Source organism: Columba livia, chromosome 5 (genome assembly GCF_036013475.1).
Source record: "Columba livia isolate bColLiv1 breed racing homer chromosome 5, bColLiv1.pat.W.v2, whole genome shotgun sequence".
NCBI classification, from domain to species: Eukaryota; Metazoa; Chordata; class Aves; order Columbiformes; family Columbidae; genus Columba; species Columba livia.
In genome coordinates this window covers 29111384-29133316 of record NC_088606.1, presented here as the reverse complement: position 1 = coordinate 29133316, position 21933 = coordinate 29111384, and the positions used below count along the sequence as shown (strand labels likewise).

General features: G+C 36.5%; 1 protein-coding gene across 9 annotated transcripts in view; it reads left to right on the top strand.

Moving 5' to 3' along the window:
- AKAP6 (A-kinase anchoring protein 6) overlaps positions 1 to 21933 on the top strand; it is a 284148-nt gene that overhangs the window by 210524 nt on the left and 51691 nt on the right. The gene's annotated exons all lie outside the window — the stretch shown is intronic.

Genomic DNA, 21933 nt, shown 5'->3' with positions numbered 1-21933 from the left:
AGCATCGTGCCTCAAGGAGTCTCACAGGTTCAGCCCCACACCAGGAGGAACCACCTGCGCATTGTGTCTGTGCACGTGTTTGCTCTAAAGCCACTTTCTCTCTCACCTGAGGCCTCATAGTATTTTTGTTGGAAGAAGAGGAAATAATATATTGAAGTAAGATAAAATTAGGAGTGTTAATAGCACAACGACAACATAATTTTTGAAGTTGTATGTGGACAGGGGTTTGGTTTTTTTAGCAGCTTGGTGGATTAGGCTTTCTTAGAGGGATGTGGATAAATCACAAGCAAAAAATATATGGGGCAATAGTATTACCCTGTTCCCCAAGATAGTTGTCAATTTTTAATTCACTTTCTTATTTTTTCACCTTATATTGCAGGAGAATTTTTTTTCCCCCTAAACTCATAGGAATTATGTGCTTTGTCTATGATGTTTGACTTCATAACCATAATACAGGAAATACTGTTTTCTTCTCCAGCTAATTCTCATCAGTATACCTCATAAGTAATTATTGATACTGTAATATTCCTTTTTAAAAAATAAACAAGAAACAAATTACCACAGGAAACCTTTTTAGCAGGTTTTCTGTGTGAAACCCAGATTCACTAAATATCAATAAACTTGCAGTGGCCATACATTCAATGCATACATATCTAAATTATATTAAAAAAAAGTTGTAGTAAAGTATACCAGTTTATAATCTCCTGACTTTATGTATATATATATACATATATATATATATATGTAATTCGTATTTTTATAAATACATAGATTATATGTTCCATCTATATATACAATATATGTTAACTATCAGTATAAAATATAGATATGAAATGTTTGTTTGTATACATTTGTAACCCTTTTGCATATTTAAGGTTAGGTGGTGGCTTTAAATTTTCTATATATGTTTCTAATACATTGTACCAAAAATAGCCACAGCATTTTGTGCTGACTTTTGAGAAGGTAAAATAAGTGATCAACAGGTCCAATGGTGTCCTAGGGTAGGCTCTAGACAACTCCTCTTGCCAGTGACAGATGCCCGTGGTTCTTCTTAAATATTGTGGGTCTTGATATTAGAGGCATTGCAGCAAACATGGTTGCTATAGAATTCCAGTGATCTTGAACGTTAAATGTTAAAGTTGGCTCTATGGCAAGATGCTTTTGTAGGAAGATTGTGGTTGTATCCTTCACATCCCGTTGTTGCAGAACAACAGGTGCTGTTAGAGATGTGCAGGACATACTCCAGCTGTGTCACAGGGCAGACCATCAACACATTGTCACAGACTGCAGGGAAGGCAATGGAGAGGTTGTAGTTTGAACAGTGATACACTGGGAGAAGGGGTCATCTGTGAAGACTTAGTGATTCAGAAGATAAGCTTAAGTTAAGGAGTCTGAAATAGTCTCAGAAGAAACCTTTTATCTCTTATATCTCTCTCCACTAATTGTACAAAGAAGCTGTCAAGATCAGCCTCACTTGGCGTCACCTCTCGCTGACTCTTAGTTATCAGGAAAAGAAGGGGGTTTAGTACCATTGTGTCATGTTTATGCAATATTCCAGTTTGAAACCCTGCTGTGATGCATCTAGATTTTGACAGACATATGCTGGAGTTTGATCATCTCTGCTTTACCAACTGTTTTTCCTTAGAAATGGGAGATGATAGATACAGAATTGCCATTAGAATTTTTCATTTGGTAACTTTCTAAAGACGAATATTCGCCTTTTTGAATGACGTATTGGAACGGACATACATAGTTGCTGGCCTTCATCAAGGAGGACTGTGTGTGTTCTGTGCTGGTAGAAGAAGAATAATTCCCAAGATCTCTTACTTTGTTATCATGTGTGGAGAGATCATATAAACATCATCAGAGGAGAGAAGTAGTTAGTCATGTGCTCCCACTTTGCTGTCTCAAAGGTTCACCTCTATTGTTTTGGATTTTCAGTAAGGGGATGTAATATATAGTTAAGGTTTATTTTTCTCCAGCAAGTAAATAGTCAAATTCCTCATAGTGTGAGCATGGAATTTTTGCTCTTTTTGTTTGTTTGTTTGTTTTTTCCCTCCAGGTCCCAGGAAAAAAAGGGGAAAAAAAAGAAAAAAAGCAGCTTGCTTTCTGAAAATAGCTCATTTCCGTATTGCTTCAGCTTGGGTCAAAGAAAAATACTGCCTTCAGAACTTGTACCTGATTTAACCTTCAGTTATGGTTTTTATGTGTCTCTTTTTTGTTAGCTATCTGGTAGGATATGTAAGGTGTTTATGCCAGAGGCTGAGACATGTAATAGTTATAATAAATAAATAAAAAGTTGTATAAATAAAGAGAGAGAGAATAAAGCAGGTGATGAAAGTCCACCTCTTTTCCACCTTTGCTTCTGTGCGCTGAGCTAGGGACCTTTCTGTCCATTCCTCTTCCTAACAGTAGTAGTTAAATGCTGTGGCCATTGTGCTGTATGAGCATTATAGTCTCTTTGTGCAGTTAGTTTCTTTCTTGCCTACTAAAAATTAGAATGGGTATGAAGATATATATTTGATTTCATTTTAAATAATATACAAGATGATTTTTTTGTAAATATGGCCAAACAACACTTCCTTATCAACCCATGAATACACAGGGTAGACTGGTAGATAACTTATGGTGTCCAGACGATTAAACTAATGGGAGCAGGTTTTGTTGCAGATGAAGACTGAAGGTCCTGACTCCCTGGGCCTACCAAAGTTCAAGAATCAGTAGAGTAAATAAAGAGCCAGCTTAAGACTAGAACTATCAAATTCTTCCATCTTATTTCCCTTAACACAGCATATGAGATCTGCTATGACAATAGTCATAGTAGAGAGGAAGGAAAGATCTGTGACTACTCAGATAAAGCACGTCTAAAAATTGTAGGACATAGATAGCAGTGACTTTGAGAACCAGGAAAACTGGAAATCCATACAAAAATGGCTTTGCTTTGAGGCAATAGAAACAATGCTTTAGTCTCTAAAAAGAACTGATCAGAATCGTACAAATAATTCTAAGTAAATGTAAAGCTATAAAAAGATTTCTTAACCAATACCAGAAACAGAAAAGGAGATGCGATATAGTGTCAGGAACTAGAGCACCCATGTGTAACCAGAGATGTAAAACATTTCTTAATTGTATCTCTTCCTCAGGGTCACTTGTGAAATACACAGTTCCCATTCACAGGGCAGACATTAGAGCAAATCCGATCTAACATATGCCCCCAAACAGTAGCTGAACTATCCAGACAAGTGCCAAACCAGAAAGAGCAGAACACACACACAGATGTAATCCAAAGAACCCATGAAGCAGGGCAGATGCAGGCTGGCTGAAAATGTAGGCATTTTAGTGCAACATATGTAGTGTAACAGGCAACATGAAATGTAGAAGGAAAAATGTTCTTGAGAAAAAGAGCCAGGAAGATAGATTGAATATTTCAGTTACCTTTGAAATGAAAATACAGTGTCTGAAACCATTGAGAATTTAAGGTTTTAATGAAGAAGGAGGTATCTGTAAAGTGACTTAAGCAGATCCAAAGATTCTCAGTGTTCTGGCAATGCAGAAGGCTGCCAGGCATTCATTTGCTATATTTGCAACTGTGCTATTAGATCAATGACTAATTTGATACCAGCTGGATTGTGGAGCCAGCTGCAGTGCAACACTGATAAGGAGCAAAATTAGACTGGAGAGATGCAACCAAGCACTGCAGATGTGCAATGAAATCATTATGAGACCAGTGAATAAATGCAGTCAGTCAAGAAGGAACCCCTGAAATAAGAAATGGCATCACTTAAAGTTTACCCTAGTTGTTTTACAAGAATTTTACACACCCATGGCCACGAATCTGTACAAGCTGTGGTTTCAACTGGAAGGCAATATTCAAAGCAGTACCAGAAAGAAGCAGGAAAGTTTCTGTGATTGCTCCCTAGCATCCTATTAATAGCTGAATATAACATATTTGAAGAAGGCGAACACTTAGATGTTAAAATGAAGTTAGCACAAAACCCCACAAATCACCCTATAGTCCACAAAACCAGAATTCTGTAAGTCTAGTAAAACTGATGAAAAAGGCAATGTGGCAAAGCAGAGACCACACACTCTCAGAATCCAATTCAGAGTGGGTAAATGATCTATTAATGGTCAGAAAATCTTGGAGTAAACTGCTCCTAAAATCATCGAACAAAATGCTGAAAGCCTTTTTTCTCAGGGCAACAGTGATGTCAAAAACATGTTTTGGTATATTGATCTGAATTAACAACATAGCCACAGTTTTGCTGTGTATTTTGTCAGGTATCTGTAGGCTTTTATGCTCCTCGGTCTGAGCTTCTAGAGGTATTCCAGTGTAACATGGGCAAGACACCCTTCTTCCACTGAGTAGCTGATGGCAATCTAAACATAAGGAACAGAAATGGCATAGAAGAGGCAATCCATAAGCAGCTCCTAAATGGAAACCTGGACAGGAGTATTAATCTAAATGCAGAAAATGTGAAAGAATCTGAGTCACCTGTGAGTGGCATCTGTTGGCTCTTGAAGGACTTTGCTGCTAGCCATGAGAAACCAGGAGCCCCTCAGGAAACAGGTAGAACACTTGGCAGAAGGACAGTCCAGTCTTTCATAGAGTTGAACAAGCATTTTACGATTTTTTTGCAAACTTGGGAAAGGTGTGTGGATTTTTGCCATAGTCAATACAGAGTGACTCAAAAAAGTTAAAAGACTGAGAGAAAGTAAAAGGGTAGGTGGGGGAGTAAGATAACAGTTTTTAAATAGTAAGACTGTTTCAAGAGACTGAGCTATGGTCTTCCACTTTAAAGAAGTGGGGTATCCCCATTACAGAATTGCAGAGCTTTAGGAGAAAATTCTGGTGATATAGAGGTCCTGTAGCAGATCCTCTATCACTTTTCACTACACCATGGTAGAAGTAGTGAATGAGTGTAGGGGTAAGTAAGAATGAAAATAACATTCCTTCCAACAGAGATCCATTGAGAACCCTCTGAAATCAGTAAAACTACGAAATTCTCTCTAGGAAACTAGGGATTTCTCTCTTGTTCAGAAGGAACAGCACATCTTGTCCCCTTCACATGCACAGTGCACTTGTCTTCCAGGGGAGCTACTGTACCATGAGTTACCTGGTGGGCACTATCTCATCTTTAAGAGACCACCTGCTGCCTCCAGCTACAGACAGACCCCCACCCCACCTTTACTTTTTAATGTCACTTCAAGTGCTGGATGTATCTCTAGAAGCTAATGAATGGTACTGAGTCCTTCATAAAAGCACATTAACACAGTTAAGAACTTGGTATAGATGCAAAGCAAAGAGAATACAGTTATTTAGAGAAACATATCTTCATTTAGTTCAATTGTATGTAAGATACATATCTATATACATGTATTTTGTCTAACAGCACGAATGCTAAATAAGTGAGCTTTGCTGTTCCTGGCACATCTCAAAGTTACTCAGAGTATTAAAATGTTAAACAATAAATTGTGTATGTCGTGGAAAATGTTTCTGTTTGGTTCACATTAGTTAAAATTCAACTCTTTCTGTTAGAAACCAGATTAAAAGAGAGACAGAATGTTGCTGGCCAACTGCAACAGGCAGCAGCAGGCAGAGATGCTTTATTGTGGGAGACAGGTGGGACATATGCGAGGAGCTTTTTGTCTCTCTTTTAAAAGCCGTGTTCCCATAAGCTACTTCTCAGCTGAACAGCATGGTATTTTCTCTCTGTGGACTAACCACTTCCACAGGCAGTGCTCTTCACTGCTGTGGTAAACCAGAAGGTAGAAAACCCTGATCTGCGTGCTGAGGCATGCTCAACTGATAGCTAAAATGTTCTGGTTTGCTCCTGCATGTTTAAACAGTGAGGAAATATATTTCCTGCACTTCACCCAAGTGAATTCATGCCAGAAAATGAATCTTCTACCAATTTCCCCTGTTTCCTTCCCTTCGGGCCAGTCACTAGAAATATACTACTATAATAACCTGCACATCCTTTAAAAGCTGTTATGCTTATGGGTGCCTATATATGTTCTGAACATCTCTTCACTGTCTGGGTAACCTCCAAATGGAGAGACCTAGAGCGATGGGAGATTTGATGACATAGGCATGGGTTTCATTAAAATCAGCGTGAACCATTTGGGTCGTGCATTTGATTTATTTGTGAATTTGATGTAGAGGTCTTATGGGAAAGGGCTTTTATATTGACACAGTTTTATAAGACTAAAAATAGCAAAAAACACCTGCCTTTTCCAGTCACATGCATACTGATGTACTCCCTGATGCTTTCTAAATTCTTCCTTCTTGAAGCATATGGTCCCTTTCCCAGGTTCTTCAGAGACTGCTCCATCTTTGAATTGTTTTTGTAGCTGTATCTTTTAGCTTGCTGACTTAGTCAGGGCCAGTATTTGCTAATGGTACAGATTTGAACACCAACAGATTCTGTTTGAGTAAATCTCAAAACCAAGCACTCTCCCGTGTTCTGATCTCTAGTTGTTAGGTCACCCAATGGTTGAGGATCTTTCTGAAGTTTTGACCTTAACTCCTCTGTTCAGGCATCTCAGCTATTTGTGAGTAGTCAGCAGTGAGCTTACATTTCACATCCCCTTCTTTTATGAGTCTGAATGTATAGTGTCAACAGTGGCTTGCACTGATGCCTGTTGTCATTGCTTTGTATGGCTATAAGATATTTGGACCCAGATCTGTGAGCATAGTAGTCTCAGTTCCTTTAAGTAGCGATGCCAACCAACATATTTTTGTGTCACTGGTGTTAAAGCTTCCCAGGGAAGTTCCTGGAAAACAGTTATGGATTTCTTTGTATTTAGACTCTGTTCTGGTCTTTCCTAGGGAGCTGAGGGGTATAGTGTGATAGACTGGCCTGTTATGGAGCCTTATTTTATGAAGTGGCATGGAAAAGCTTAGGAACTTAGCTGCCGTTCATTTTTAACACAAAAAAACATTACTCAATCAACCTTGGTATCCTGCCTCAAGCAGTGACTGCTCCTGGAAAACCTAAGATTAGATGAAGAAACACTCTCTTATATATACTTACAGTAGTTCCAATAGGCTTTGATTGGTGGGTTTTATGCATTTCTTTCTACGGTCCCCTAATTTTTTGTTAGATTAAAATGAATAATTAGCTGATGTGACCACCAGGTGTCCTACTACACTGTGGTGTTGGCGTCTGCCCTGACTCACGTTTTGAGAAGGGTGCGCAATAATATTTATTAGAACTTCTGTTATTAGATGGTGTTATTCCATGAGTGCAAGTGTGGCATTTGTCATCTTAACTTGTTTTTTTTTTGTTGTTGTACCTATCAAATGTAAATATATTCATACTACTGGGACTTTTTCAGGCCTATAAAAGGTTGCAAAATTAAAAACATATATAATGTCTTTAAAGATTTTTGCATGGTTTAAATATTCAAGCCTTTTTCTTAAGTGCTTAATGGCTTCACCAAAGGACAGTTAACTTCTGCCTCTGCCATTTCTTCTACACTTTATTAAAGAGGTAAAGAATGAAATCAATGACAATTCTTCAAACATCAGTACGAAATGCCAATCACCAATGAACTGTAAAAATTACCTTTAATAGGGTTAATGTAGTGCTAGTGTAGTTGCTTAATGTACAAAAGCTCTATGGCTTGTTCTAAAATATGTATTCATTACTTTAATTTCTTTAAACTTCAGTTCAATAGCAACATATTATACCTCTAGCATAATAGGTAATGAAATGACCTAAAATATAATGATTGGCTCAGATATATATTTGAAAAATGTAACCTGGTACTGTTACGAACATGAAATATTCAACCAGGTATACTCTTCTTTATTTTTAGAATTGTCACTAATTATGAAATTATTGTTATGCTAGGAAGTCCAGCCACTTAAACTAGGAATTGAAACCATTTTATGCCATCGAAGTGCAGATACTATTCACAAAGGTTTTGTCACCCTAAAATTTTGAGTCACTTACTTTTCTCAATAGAAATTATTCCTTCAAAAATCTGGAAAACACAGAATAGGCAATGGAATCTTGTTGTTTCCTCCTTGTCCTTGTTTTGGTTTTATTTTCTTACATTTTTCCATCTTCACTTGAGATTACTAAATTACTGACATATGCAGCATAATACAACAAGCACCTATTAACCAGGCAGACAACAGTTACAGTTGAAGATACTAATACTCATTATTTTAAACATATATCTTGTCTTAATGGGTGCAGATCTTTCCAATTTGTATTTGTACTGCCAGACAGCAGATCATAGCATGCATGGTTAGCAGGATAGGCTTTCCACAAAGCAGAACCAGAATGTCTTGAGAGAATGCCAGAAAAACAAAAGTACCTGCCTTCTCTAGTGTTTGCTGTAGCTGAAGTAGATGCAAAATATCCTGCATTTGCCTCATATTACTTCACTTCTGGTTTTGTGTCCTGATATTTCCTGCTACTACCGTCCTTTGAAGCATTTATTTCCTTTTCAGATACACTCATATCTTTCCAATTTTGAAGATGTGCCTTTTTCATCTTCTTTATGTAGAATTCAGGTATTAAAATAGCAATAATTTACCAGTCTCTAAATCTACTGACATTGCAAATATTATGTAGATGTGAATATCGATGCTATATCACCAGTTTATCAGTTTGTGTAGAGCACAGAGATTAGCATTTCAGCAAGGCAACATAAGTCAACAAAAAGTTGTGGGCTTTTTTTTTCCTAAAATCCATTTCTACAGTTTCATTACAGTACCTTTACAGAATTTTTTTAATTACTGAAAGACAGGTTCTATTAATATACAGACGTTATGCTGTGTGCTGGTTTCAGAGAAGCTCATTACAAAATGCTAAACAGAAAGGGGCAGATTTCCTGGTCTGTCAAGATCACTTCACATTCAAATTCACAATTTCCAAAGTGAATCTAGAGCAGTCAGTGGTATGCACTAGAAAATACTCTCCTTGTGGATGAAATTCTCATGGCTATCATCCACTTGATCTGCTACTGTGGTCTTTTTCTCCTGTTCCCCATCATCCTTTCCAGCATGAATAGAAGCAGAAAAACAATCTTTAAGTGAACCCCAAGAGCCTAACAAGTAAAAGCCAAAATGTGAGTAGAAGCAATAATGTCCATAAGCACAAGTTATTTTTCATTTATATCAAGGCCAAGTCATTGAAAATTGGCTTTCTGACAGCTCTAGAAAGAATCAAGCTTCAGGAATGTCTGAAGTATGTGTATTTGAGTTTACCAGCCTCTGCAAAAATTATTCAGCTTCTCTATGTTTTCATTCTATAAATAGTAATCCCAGAAACACCAAACAGATTTAACCCAAGATCAGTGCGAGTCATCTGGTTTCATGTTTGATTCCTGTAGTAATGTCATGCTTTTGCAGACAAGCTATTGGCAAAGGTATAAGAAGATAAAACATCTGGAAGTTAAAATTAAGCAAATTCAAACTGGAAACATGCTATGCAGTTTCTAAAAGTGAAGGAGGCTGGTTATTTATCTTCTTACCAAGGAATGCCATGAATTTTCCATCATTTGCATCTTTAAATCAGGGCTGGATGCAATACCAAAAGATTTTCTCTAAGCCAGAAAGCTGAGAGCTTAATGCAGGAAGAGAAGGTAAGACCGTGGCACATTTTATACAAACAGTGAGGCTAGATTAGAACAATTTCTTGAACTTCAGATCTGTGAATCAGACCAAGTTTTGTCAGAGAATATTTTGGCAGAATGCCATTAGAGATGAGAAGATGCTTTCGGCTTTCATCATGCCAGCAAATAACAGAGTTCACATTTAGCAGTAGCAGCAGCACAAACCCTTGAAAACAGACACCTGAAATCAGGGAAGTATAAAGAAACAGAGGAAAATTCCTTTTGTTTCTGTCTTGCTAGTTGTTCAGTAGACAAAATTAGTTCAGTGTCACTTCATTCATGTATTCTTTTAAAGGTAACTATTAGCGTTGGTGCCTAAATGTCTTGTAGAGATCAAAATTTATTGAGTTTAGAGCTGAGGTGTTTTCTACGGTGACTAAAATGTGTCATAAGTACATTTTTTTTTTTCCAGTCTAGTGTGAAGCAAACAGAGTTGAGTAATTCTGAGCTCAGACAATATATTAATATTCTGTTGGACAGAACACTGAAGATCATAAAAGATTTGTGTTCCCACATCGGAGATCTTCCCTGACAACAGACATGGTGTCCGTCTGTATCTCAGTTTCCCATTTTTAATTGAGAAAAATATTTGTCTGCTTCACAGGACTGTCTCAAGACTGCAACTCTTTGGAGCACAGGAATGGCAAGCTTGAGCCTGCCTGTGAACGATTGCATTAGGAATACCCTTGCTGGTGGCCCTTTGGGAAGAGGCCAGATATCTCTCCTAGGCACAGCAGCTGTTGGAGTTATGGAGGGATTGGCTTTCAGCATCTCCTGGATTGCTGAGTTTCTAACATTTCTGAACAGAACTGAAGTTGATAGTAACATCTCACTGCATCACATCACAGAATAACACAGTGTGTATTTCTGTTCCTGGCAGTTCATGGTCACACTCCACGTACTTCTTGGAAGTTGCAAGGCTCTTAAGGAGAAAAACCAGTATCATGTGCAGGTAGCCAGAAGCAGGATTTTTTGTGTTTTTCATTTTTCTTCTTCTTCCTGTTATACGTGTGATAGAGATCCTCTCATTTTTATTGCTTAGGTTTTGTCTATCTTAAATTATTTACAATATTAAAATATTATTACATTCAGCAACTCTATTTTCAGAAATTAACTCAGTCTAATTTTCTAAGACTCCAGAGGTTAAAAAATATATATATATAATTTATGACCTATGTTAGTTTTTAGAAAAAATGGCCACACTGATATAGTCCTTTAAATATCATTCAGCAATTACAGTGGTGTTGTTGCATGTTTGAGAATTGAAATACATCTTGGAAGAAGTTTTTCCACCTTCAAGGTAGTCTGGCTCTTGCTGAAGAGGCTGCTTGGGCATAGCATTATGCTGTTTCACGAGTGAATAAAAGAGAAAGTGTCTGTGTTAAATACCTGTAGGTCCATCGGGGTGTTATCAGTCTCAGATATTCTGAAGAAGGTGGGCTGTTAGTTCTTACTGTTCAGTCATCTTTACACACTCAGTTTGTTTCAGGGACTATTGAACTTCCTATCAATACAGCAAAAAATGATCACTGCTGTAGAATTTGCTATCAAAACTGTTAATACACTAAAAATGAAATATTTTCTTCCATGTTAAAATAATTCAATGACATTTGTGAGATGTACAACTTCTTGCCAACTCTTCTAATTTTAAACATTATCTGTTTGAGGAAAACATATGTTAGAAATTTTTAATTCAGTGATAGGAAAGGCACTAATGAAATATGCATGTATGAATTTTGTATTGCAGAAGTTTCTTCTTTCTTGAAATGTGATTAAAAGCCAAACATCTGGATTATGTTTAAAAAGCTTGAATTTCCAGTTTTCAGAGAGATTCAATCTATTTTGACACTGTACACTTAGCCTTAACATTTTCAGCATGCTGTTAACATTACTCGCTATTGTAAAAAATAAGTTCAAGTTTAAACAAAGTTGGACTTACTTCTCCTAATGCTAAAAATGTTTTCTGAAATAGCTGTTTCTGCAGCATTCACACAGTCATAGTTTAAGCTGTGTCAGCAGTTTCATTATGAATTTGCTCTTGAAAGTGGTTTGTAGTTGATCATAAAAATAACTTTTCAACTTAAGAGTAATTTTTCTTTTATTATAAAAGTATTATGTTTTTCCTAGAATAATATTAAAAATGAAATATTGAGTCCTTAAGAATTTATAAAATTCTATAAAAAATGAGATTAGCCTATTGTTAGCACTGACAATGGCAATGTGATGCCAACTTTCTCCTTTTGTTTTAATAACATCAATGTGTACTGGCAATGTGAAGAACTGATATCTGCTACATCTCTTGAAGGGTTCAGGATATGTCTGTCTGGGGATGGCAATAAGTAGGTAACGACATACCTTTCTTTTTACCATGTTTTAACAATAGTTTTGATGTGGTACATTGTAATGGTATTGCTATAAGAGGAATTATGGTGATTGCTGGGGTTTTAGATACTCAGTGGAGATGTTTTAGCACTCCTAGTGGACCTGCTGCATGTGCCAGCTTTGACATAACTCAAGGGAAATTATAAGGAACAAATCAAATAGCACATTATAAAAACTATTAGCTTTCACTTTACTTAATACAGTACAGGATGTGCACTTAAAACTGACATTTTTCATTATAATTTTGGGCAAATGGAGAAACCTACTGTCAACCTCTTTTCCAATCAACACCTAGATGGGCACTTGAACAGGTGTCAGTTCTGTCATCTAGAAAAAAGCTCATGTTGTTACCCTAGATAGTACAGGTCATGAGAACTCAGATCCACACATTTGGAGGTTAGAGACTGAGCAAGTTAGCTGCAGAGCCTGTCTGGTCTTGACTTGAGGTCACTCACCAGCCTGCAGAGATTGCAGAGCCGTCTCCGTTGGCCAGGGATCATTTTCTTTTCTCACAGTTGACAAGGTCTAGTAATGTGGATTACTAAATCCACTGTGCCTCAAATAGTGAGTATACTGAACTTTGTGGAATCTCCTGTCCTTTGATGGAGACTTTGAGTTCTCCCTCTGTTGGTCTGAGGAACTTAGATTTCTCTTTGGCTCTTTTTGCAGTGGGGAACCTCTACTCCCATGAAACAGTACAGCAAATAGGTAAGAAGAAGAAAGATCCAGAGGTGTTCTACCCTCAAACATATCCCAGTAGATATTGCTAGAAGAGAGGATAATTTATTTGTCTATTTTCAGGCAGGCTTCACTCACGGGAGGTTATTACTGACCACCATTAGCATTCTGGCTGAGTAACAATGAAGTAAGGACTTCAGAAGAGCCAGTCTGTGAAAGATAAATGCACAGGAACATCCATTTTAAAATAGAATGATGCCTGTAACACACAGCTTGACAATAGTTGGTGCATTTGGAATTAAATCTAGTTCCAATTTTATGTTTCATGCATACTGCAGAAGCAGGCACAGGTTCAGCAGAAGGGAGGATAACAGGTTATGAATTACTTTCTTTGATTATCTTCTTCAAAAGATCTCCATAATCTTACATTGTCATATTTTATTTTGTAAAAATGTAAATGTAAAAGTGTAGCTATGTGAGATTTGCTACATGTAGGGTCAGCATTTCAGAATATCCAGCCAAGGATGGAGCTGCAACTTCACCTTTTTGTTTCCAGGCCAAATGGTGTCCCTGCCATCAAATACGTTCTCCACTAGTAACGGACTACCTGCAGTCTACACCACTATTTTAGAATCTCCCTTGCTCTGTGTTTGTTTTTTGGTTTTGTTTTCTGTTTGGTTGGTTGGTTGGTTTGGTTTTGTTGTTTTGTTTGTGTTTGTTTGTTTGTTTTTCTCAATAAATACACCTAAGCATTAACCCAAAGGTATAGTAGTTATTAATTCCTAAAGAGCACTATTTTTTTTTTTTTTCAATATAAGTTATTCTCCAGGGAACTAAATAAATGTAAATTAAACTAAATGCACGTTCGATATTTTAAGCATATCTGTTGGTTGCATCTCAATTAGTCTGTGCCAAAAGCAAGACCTCTGGTGCAAGGTGTGAAAAAACCCTCAGGGTTCTAATAGTATTGTTGTAAGCAATATGAGATGAATCTCAGAAATCTTTCCTATATCAGCCAAAGATCCCAGTAAAACACATAGTTTACAATATCAATAGATTGTTATAACATAAAGTACACTAACTCTGTGGCCTTAGCTGAACTGCGCTATAACCTGTACTGTGGGACCGTGTTCTACCATCATCTGCCAGGGTTTGTCTTCATTTGTAGATGGACAGCGGCCTATAGATCTAGCAGAATCTCATGCACCTGATACTTGATTACTCTTGCTATATGAATTCCAAAAGCTGTATTTTGGCTGTATGTTCTTAGCAATTTAATTATATTTAAAATCTGGTTAATAGTGTAGTAAATAACTAGTATTGCTACAAAATTGCATTCTGAAGGTAATGGGATTGAATTTCAACACAAGTTGACACTCAATTAAAATTTCCATATATCTAGTGAATTAGCCAGTTCTTGGCTGCTATATTAAGGTGGATGTCTTCCTGCTTAACTGAACACTGAGCAAGACAGGCAAAATGCATAATAAAGCCAAATCAAGACTTAATATACCCACTGTAATTTTTAGTATTTGTATCAAGTAGTAAGTTTGCAGAACAAACCCAGAGATGTGGGTTAAAAAAACAAGAAGTAATCAGTATTTAAACAAGATTCCTATATATTTAGATCAACAAAGCTTAGGGAAAAGAAAAAAAAAAAAAAGGAGAGAAGCCTTTAAAACTTCGTACTGAATTACTGCCATCAGCTAGTAGATCCGTGGGGCTTGTTCGGCTAAAAGCCACAACAGACTTTGTAATGCAATGATGTAATCTTGGCTTTGTGTCATTTATATTCAACCTAAAAAAACAATTTTCCTGAATAGACAGGCTGACAACAATATTGTTCACTGTTGGTTTTTATTTGGATTGTTTCCAAATGGTTCATATGCCTCCACAGCAACACCCCATGCCCGCGTAAGTTTTTACTCTGAATTCCGAAGTATCCCCTTTTCCCTCGCATTTTATTTTGCTTTTAAAGTCCCAGCTATGTTTGTGAAACTAACCAGCTCGGCCACAAAATTAGGATGTATCTTGCAGAGTGCATTCATTTTACTTTTTGCATATTTTTCCCGAGGTCATGTCAAGGTTAGTTTGAATTCCATCCTACATTAAGACTTCTTTCACAGCTATTTAGCTCTGCAGCCTACTCCCCGCTGGGGTCTGCCCCTTGGGCACGTCAAAGCTTCAGACCTGACAAATCACACACAGATGAAGCTGTACAGTTTTTTAAACAGTTTCATCAGGAACGAGTTTTTTGTTTTGTTTTGTTTTGTTTTTTTCCCTTTACACTATGCTTTTTTAAAAAAAAAAAAAAATATTATTTTTTTTTAATTCCACTGGAGTTTATTCTATGAATTGCAATATCCTGAAGACTGATTTCCGTATGGAAAATTCCCTTGCACAAGTGAGTTGTAAAATAGAAATGGCATTATATAGTACATGCCACTCACAGCCTCCCAGAAAAGGAAAGTACTGCAGATCCTCTTAATTAGTAACAAGCTATAGCTCTTTGTCTAAAAACTGTAATTGTAGTATTAATATTTATTTGCACAGAAGAGCCTAAAACTATAAAGGCTGATAAATATTCTAAATTTATCATTCATATTGCGAACCTGCTAGTTATCCAGGAAAGCTGTTAGTTGCTCACAGGAATAAACTTCTGTCATCCTTGAGATTACTCAGATGAGTAAACGTTCATCGGTGTCAAGAAATGACGCTGTGCTTCAGCAGCAATCCTTATGGGACTTGGGAAATTTTAAGTGGGTGTATATGTGTAGATATGTATAATTAGCTTCACAGCTATATGCAGGGCTTTCACCACCTACATTCATCCACAGACACACACCCTCATGTATATGTCGCTGAACAAAAAACACTTTGAAGTGTGTAATGCGGCTTCTGGGTGAAAATACATTTTCTAAAATTTTTAGCTGTAGACTGCTGTCTGTATTTTAGCATTTTGTGAAACTAATGGTGCAACACCATTTCCCATTTAATTGATGAAGTTAAAATGCTTGTCTGCTAATGAGTGTATTAGCAAACAATATACCCTTAACAAGCTTAAGCAGCTCAGGATTTTAAAAAGCAGCTTACTGTCCTCCTCATTTTTATAAGACAAAATGTACTGACTTCTACAAATTGCTTGATCGGCTGATGAAGTACTATAATTATAGTTGTATTGCAGTTTTGACAAAGCCACAATAACAGACTGTAGTTCAGTCCCCACTCCAGGCACACAACTCTTTGCATTACAAAACCCAGTTTTACTGGTCTAATTCTTAGTGAGAACAAAAGGCACCTGGAGATGTTAACTATATACTAAAAGAAAACTTGGAATCTAGGAAATAATAATATTGAAGCATGACTTTTCTTCTCACAGTTAGTTCATTGGGAATGGTATCTAATGAAGAGTTGTCTAAAGGCTAGCTTGTTTGGAACTAATTAAAGACAGATATCCTAAATAGAAAAAGGATCATGGGAATTACATTAGGTGTCTGGAGACTTGTTATTCTTTTGGTACTCTGGGTAGGTTGTGGAAGTTGTTAGAGATTCAAGAAATAAGGCAAGCTAATAAAAAGTTCTATTTTTCTGGTTATTGGCCAACTATTGTATTTTTGTTTGCAATAAGATTTGTGCCAACAGGCTAGGGGCTTGAATAAAACATTTAAACATTTGTGCATTAACACATTATGGTGAAAAGAGAGTCTTGTGCTTTCACTCAGTGCATTTCAGCCTTCAATTAATGTGAAAGCACTACAATGCCTATGCAACTTCTCTTGCCTAGTGGTGCACCATTTATCATTGCAGTTTTACATTGACCTTGACACCCACTTCATTAGAATAAAGATTGTCTACCATTTAGGTTACATTGTTCCTCTGCACAGAGACCCCATGCAAATTTCTGTTCAGATAGAAGAGCTGTGAGCCTGTCAGAGGTCATCTGCATTAAATGATTGCAGCTATTTTCCAACTGCTTCTTTTCATTCTACTCAATTCAGGCTAGGAGGATCAATCAAGCCCTCTGCCTGAAACAGTGGGACTGCTGGGAATATAACTGTTTTTGGTAGTAGTGGATATGCCCTAAACAGTATTAAATATTTAATATAAATTCGTTAAAGGGCATACAACGTCTTCAAAAAGATATTACATTTATAGTAAAATTTAAAGGGTTGGGATCACCTTCCTTAAAAAAAGCAGAACAATGGGTACCAACTGCGTATTTTTTTAATGTAGGCAAAATTTAGTTCATGAAGTTACTTAATATTTCTTTCAATGTGTTTATTTCTGTAGTTGCCACAGAAAGGAATACCTAGCAGAAGCGTAAGGTTTGCAGGGGTTTAAGGCAAAGTGCTAAGATTTGTTTTGTTTTACAGGCATACACCCATATGCACATGCACTCTCACACAAATACATGTCGTACTAGTGTGCTTATTTGTAGGGGAAAAAGGCAAATGGAAATAAGTTAGCACTCTCCTTCTTGAGTTTTCTGAGTGATATAATTGGAATTAAATTATTAATGGGAGATACTTTAAAAAGATTGTTTTATGATCTTCTATTAGAGAATTTGCAATTCATTTTAATATTTGTAGTTTCATTTATATTAAAGATAATGCGATCTACGTCCAATTAACAATACATAGCCAATGTAATGTGATTTCCAGATCATGCAAATGGAATAAACTAGAAGAGGAAAAACTGATTCTTAACCTCAGATGTAATTTGCTGTGTGAGTTCTGGCAATTTTAAATGACATTGCACTTTTTAATTTTTCCAAAGGCTCAGCAGCAAATTTATCCCAATCAAAAAAGCCTATTATTAATTTACAAGGACAATTGTAGGAGTCTTTATAATTTCCCTGTGCAATTATTTGCCATAAATTGCTAATAGTGAAATACATGAAGTTTGCAAGAAGCAGCAACTGCTATTTATCTAGACAGATCACTCAGCCCAGATCTTGAATGTTGTTCTGAGGTTCTAGTGCTATTGACAGTGTAAGAAATATAACCAGGCTGGATGGTTTCTAAAATGTTTCACACTGATAGTACCAAAAAGGTAGAAGCATTAGGATCTATTGTGAACGGTAGGCTGGCCTCTAGCAGATTCCTTCACTTTGCTTGTATACAGCTGAGCTTTGGGCCCTGGACTTTGGAATAAAAAGACTCTTTGTTCATCACTGAATGGCATTAGGCATGGGCTTCCTAAGGGGCCACCATGAAGCCTAGCATGAAGAGTGCAAACATTATCCAGAAAGCGAAGTGAGTGTGTGAAGAGATGATGGACAAATATTGCTACATGTGCATTTATTTATATATATACACACACACACATATATATATGTATATAAAGCATATTTGGTCAATTTGTTTGCAGAGTATTCTTTACTTAACTTTATGTATGTAGTATATTTTGCAAATGTGTGCCAACGATAACTGTGAATGCACATACAGACACTGAACACGTGTGTCTATGTACTTGTGTCTGCAGCAGTTGAAACACTCCAAAGGGCAAGTTTTTAAAATTTAAAGATCCAGTCCAGGTAAAGCAATAATCACAGGTCACTCAGTCCTGATCTCAGTTGTGTGTCACAGAGTGCCGTTTGGCTGAAGATACTTTATTAGTATGTGAATGATGGAATGCAGAACATCTACAAATAGTACACCCATATTCCAATAATGGAGAAAGTTCACTGGCTTAATTCTTCTGTACTTTGTAGCCATAGCTCCACTGTGTGTTCAGTATGTCTAGTCTCTTTTCACTATAACCAACAGAAGCACCATACGAAAGTCTTACAATGGATGTCTTAATCTCTCTGTGTGCTTTTAGACCATTATTTTGAATTCCATCATGCAGGCTTTTTTTTTTTTTTTTTCTTTCCTCTTCTGAAGTTTTATTACAACAACAGAATTCCCAGGGAGCTTTAGGGGCAAGGTTCGCATAATATTGCCCTAAAGTTTTGCTCGAGGGGTGGAATCCGCTCCCTGGTCCTGATCATCTTTTTGTGGTGTTTCTCTTTCTGAAAGATGCAGTGCGCAGTCTTACAGAGTTGTTAACTGTGTACAGATTTTTTTATTGTTTACCAGACAGTGCACATCTACGAACCTTTCATGATGATTTCTTTCTCTGACCTCTCAGTGACTAGGCATCTTGTTCCTTAACACTGAGGGAGGCTGAAAAATGCTTGAGTTGCTCAATGTGTGCCTTCTATACCAGTTTCAAAATGGCTTATTCTTCTGGTTTCCATGGTGACAATTAACACTGTTACAAGGCATTGTTCCAGTCTCCACTTGGGCAGAATTTTTGGGTGTGATTTTTCGCAGAAAAAATGTTTCATATAATTTTTTAAAGAAAAAGAAAAAAAGGACTAAAAAGAAAGGCACAGTTAAGTATAAAGTGTCAAAAAATGTGTCTCAATCAAGGCTGCCTGGATTTCCTAGAATATTTTTATCAGGGGAAGTAAGGTTTTAACTTGCTGTTTTTTTTGGAATTCAACTTCTCATCGTTTAAATATTTTTGCCAAAACTTATTCACAGACAAATGCTACTGCCTTTTTAAAAATTCCACTATTTTTCCTTTGAGAAATACAGGTTTTATTGACTGGGAAGGTATAAAAAGCCAAAGTTCTTTAATTTAACAATGTTTCCAATTTCTTTTGAGTGGCTTCAGAAACACAAATCCAGCCACGCATACACACAGCTAATCATGGTGTAAATATTTTACAGTTTTTCCAGTACGTTCTTTGGCATTTTTCCCCCCAGTTTTTCAATATGACAGTTGTTGTGGGAAATTAAATATTGCTCATTTACTTATTTTTGTGGCTGTTGTGAGAAACTTGTGACTTTAACTTTCTGAATCTCATTTTTGTCTATTAAACAGTGATCTATATCATAGCATCCACAGACTGTCACAATGGAGCAGCCTTTGCTCACTTAAAGCTGAGGAAAGAATGAATCTGAAGATTAAATTATCTTCTCACCACAGGATTAAGTAGTCCTACCAGATAGGGTTGTGCAGCACTGATAGAGCTGGTAGCTAATTTTTCCATGCAACTGCTTAGAGTGTAGGTGTTTAATGGATTAAAAAATAGCATTAGCAATAGCATCTCGTGCTATCAGTTCTCAAACTCTGCCTCCTGTACATTAAGCTCTTCCCTTAACTTAAAATACGGACTGCATGTTAAATATCCAGAAGTGAAACAATAGTGACTCACAGTTACATACCGATACATCTAATAATGAACTGAATTCTTTCATCTTTTACAGCATAATGCATTTTCTGTCAATCAGCACTTTCAACATGCTTGTTTATACAGTAGGTTACATGGTGACAAAGACAAAGCCTATACACAAAATCTAGCTTATTTATTTTTTAATGTAATAATCTTTTATAACATCTGTCACATTATTTGGATTATGCTGCACTGAATTATTCTATCTGTTCCAAAATTAAATTAAACATCTTCCGTTTCTATGTTAACAAGAGCATTGTAGTTATGAAAGACACAATGTATTTTATGTCTCCACCGGTCCTGCATCGTCCAGGAGCATCCCCAGCCCCAGTCCGGGCAGCAGCAGCTGCCAGCCTGGGAGAAGTGACGGGGATGACCGAGCTGTGCCTGCACCAGTGTCACACAGCTAGAGGACTCCCTCAGTCTATTAATTCGCTTGACAAAAGAAAGGGAGTTGCACGAACTGGATTTCAGTGCCTAGCAAATTGGACTCTGGATTCCCCTTGATATTACATGTACTTATGGAAATAATTATGCAAATCCTTTTCAGCTATATCGTCTTTAAATAGAAATCAGATTACATAAAGAAGATTGTAATCTCCTACAGTAATCATTGTAGCTGAAAAGGCAATAATACAGGACCAAGAGGCAAACTTGTTGAACGTTTTAGTCCAATACAGTGATGTTGCCTCTTGGCAGATCCAGTTCCCTTAGGCCAGACCTGGTTGATACCTACCCTTGTACTTTTCTAAATCCTTAGCTGCTGTACACCGAGTGTCAAAAGGCAAGTTCTTTGTAAACAATTCCTTGATTTTTACTATGCATATTCATGTAATTTTGGATATGCAGACACCTGATCAGTGTTCATTAATAGTGAGAAATGGTTTAAATCACCTCATTTAAAACATTTGCTCCATGATCCACAAATGACTAATATTTGCTGAAGTTTACATAATATAAATGATGTGCATGTGTTGTGTAAATGAGAGATTAAAATAAGAAACTAACAATATGCAAACATATGCATGGAAATGCTGAGGACCTGTTAGCTGAAACAGTGATTTCACACCTTTATTATTTTCTTTAAGCTGTCTCCAATTGTATTTTTGCTTTGTTTTCCTACAGAGCGTGTTCTTGGATCTGGGAAAGGCACCCATGTTTTAAACATTCCTTATTCTAGTTTAATTTTTTTATACTTAGCCCAGTTAATAACATTTTCAGTATGAGCTGCTATAGCAGTTTTCTTGGCTGAATTTAAAGCAAAAAAAGCTTAATGTTTGCATGCAATTTGTTAATAGCTATGCACAATTTATATATATCTTGTAAAGACCTTCGCAAGAACATGTGCTGAGCTCTCCTCTCTGAGTAAATGCTGCATTTTTGTCCATATCAGAAGTTCTGTTTCTATGAGTGTTTTATACATAAGAGGGAGAAGGAATTAGCTTAACTGTATGTAGGGTATGTATATGAATGAATGCCTGTGCATTAAATTTTATTTTTTTATTTACTGTACCAGCTACTAAAACATAATTAATCACTATAATAACTATTATATTTAATACTTAATTGGGGTTTTTAGAGGGTACAGGTTTTAAAGAGATTTATTTGCCAATTGGTCTGTAGATTAGAATACATTTTTAATAGAGTACTAATACACAGTAATATTTAATTAAAATATTTAGCAAGTTAAATTAATGTAATTTGGAAAGAAGCTCCTGATTTTCTTCCTGTTTTCTTGGTCCTTTTTTTTTTTTGACAATAAATAACAGTGCAGGACAAAAAAGGTAGTTTCAGCTTGACGAAACTATTGGTCTGTATGAGCATCGTGGCTGTTCTCATTTGTGTGCCATTTCACTGCTCCTGTTGGTTGATGCAATAAAAATCAAGTTACTGGTATTGTGTGGTAAGGGAGTTATGCCTAATTGTTTTTTTAAGGTGAAACTCTCATGTTTTCATGTGTAATAGTGTTTCAAGCCAATATATGAGACAGAATCCACAATGAGAGACAGAGAAGA